This window comes from Galeopterus variegatus, unplaced genomic scaffold (genome assembly GCF_000696425.1).
Source record: "Galeopterus variegatus unplaced genomic scaffold, G_variegatus-3.0.2 Scaffold191, whole genome shotgun sequence".
In the NCBI taxonomy this organism is placed as follows: domain Eukaryota; kingdom Metazoa; phylum Chordata; class Mammalia; order Dermoptera; family Cynocephalidae; genus Galeopterus; species Galeopterus variegatus.
Genome location: NW_007726302.1, coordinates 492,143 through 494,436, shown reverse-complemented (window position 1 = coordinate 494,436; position 2,294 = coordinate 492,143). Strand labels below are relative to the sequence as shown.

The window sequence follows — 2,294 nt, the reverse complement described above, 5'->3', positions numbered from 1 at the left end:
GTGTGTGTGTTTGTGTGTGTGTGTGTGTGTATGTGTGAATGGATTTTAAAAGAACTGTGCTATGGAATTACATTTGCTAAATCATCGTGTACAGTATGTATGAGTATATATATGTGTGTGTTTAATGTTACAAGTTTCAAACAGAAGAGCATTTATTTTACATGTAATAATCATAAGTTTTGACAAGAAAGAAATACATTTTTCATTTCACAGTAAGTGGCATTACACACTTTTGAGTGCTAAATCATCTTGACATTTATGAAGGAGCAAATGGAAAGTGGGGAACTGAGTGTGTGAAATATAAAGCTATCTTTAACTGTTCTATTAAAAAGCAAAGATTTATTTTCCATCTGTGATCTGAATGTGCCTACTTGTGTTCTGTTTCATGGCAGTGGAATTTCTGTGGAGCCACACGACGGAGAGCATGTGTGTTGGATATATGTCAGCTCAGGATGGGAAAGCCAAGGTAAGCGGGAAAAACTGGGTCATAACATAAAAACTTGTAGCCATTGTATAAACCTCTAACAAGCTATGTTGGTATAGGTGAGTTTTTTCAGCCTCTGTTAGGAAATAGTTCTATGGTCTTTCTAAGAATCTGATTAAGAATAGTTAATGATCTCAAAGAATAACAGCAGATCTTTTTTGCTTTTGGTGACAGAGCAAGGGGGGGTAAGGAAATACTCCCCCCCCCATCTTGCTCTGCCTTGTCCATTGTGAATAATTGGAAAAGAGGAAATTGGAGATTGGGAAGAGAAAATGGGAGTGAAACTGATGAGCTGATATACTTGGGTAACTCTGCAAGGAGTGTTTGAAGAGATAAAGGAAACCGAAGCAAAGTAAGTTTAGACCCTTAAAAGATCCCTGCAAGTTTGATGGCAGAGGTGCTTGCAGATGCAGCTGACATGCTTGCAGGTACAACCTGGCTAATGCTCCAATGTGTTCTGGCATGCCCTGGCATGGTGTCTTCATGGGAGGAGTCAAAGGTCTTCGCTTCTGTGCACACGTCCTTCAGTGTGGCACATCGATCACATAGGCATCCTTGCATCACCTCTTGAGTTGCTTGGCTTCCCTGTACTCATGATGGTTGAGCCTGGGAATAAGAAACATAACTTGTATATTTTATTTTATATTGGCCTCATATTCTTCTTGTTCATAAATTTTTTTAGAAACACCTGTGGCATATGGTGTTTACTTGGCATTAAAGTACCTCAATTGCGAAGCTGTGAAGTTGGGCAGTCTCTTTTTAAAGGAAATGATTTATTTTGCACATTTGGAAATATAAATTAAGGAAACTTATGATATAAACCATCTCATACAGATTGAATCATTAACAAATAAAGGATAAATGTAATAAAGAAGAGTTTGTTCCTTATTTGTCATAGAATACCCATCCAAACTGACCTCTGTATATTATCCAGCAAGCCAGTAGCTTCACAAGGTTTCTGGGAATACAGTGTATAAGAGCACTTCCGCAGACAAGGATTGACTTACGTTTGTGAAAATGTCTCGCCCTCACTTGGTACAGTGTTCATATTATATTAGTATGCCTTTTTCATAAAATAATGCATAAAGTTTTCTTTGTTTCATAATCTATAGGGAGGGTAATTATGATTGCCCATTTTAAAGGTGACTTAATGGTTTATAACATCACTAATAGAATTTTCAGTGATAATGGAAACATTTTATTTCTGTGTTGTCCAGCAGGGTAGCCACTAGCCACATGTAGACATTGAGTTGTCAAAATGTAGCTAGCGTGACTGAGGAACTGAATTTCAAATTTTACTTAATTTAAATAGCCATGTATGACTAGTGACCATACTGAACAGCACAGGTTTAAAGCATGAGTAAAAATATGGTTATTCAAATAAATATTTTCAGAACGTTCTTTTCTTCTCCATGACAAAACGGTTCACAACTATATAATAAGCCTGTTAAGCCCCAAGAATCCTTTCACAAGAATGACTTGCAGCCGTTTGGATTTCTCTCATCGTATGTATTGATTCGGAACTAAGATTGCTTTTTTTTAGCCTCTCAAGAGAGCTTCATTTTTTCTTCATAATGTGTTACCTTTAATATACTACATACAGTCAATCCTCATTATTAGCAGATTCTGTATTTGCAAATGCCTACTTACTAAATTTTATTTATTTAAAATTTTTTTTAATTGAAACATAATTGATTATATGCATGTTTAGGGGGTACAGAGTGACTATCAGTATTTGTGTACAATATGTGATGATCAAATCAGTACTATTAGTGTTCATTAAAAATTGTAATTATTCTTTGTGTCTCTT

General features: G+C 35.7%; 1 long non-coding RNA gene across 1 annotated transcript in view; it reads left to right on the top strand.

Annotated features, from left to right (window-relative positions):
* The first annotated feature begins 353 nt into the window (after positions 1 to 353).
* The window catches only part of LOC103583433, a 27,658-nt gene continuing 25,717 nt past the window's right edge, over positions 354 to 2,294 (top strand). Inside the window, exon 1 of the long non-coding RNA XR_549855.1 lies at positions 354 to 466. This is a non-coding gene — a long non-coding RNA (uncharacterized LOC103583433). The remainder of the gene's footprint in view (positions 467 to 2,294) is intronic.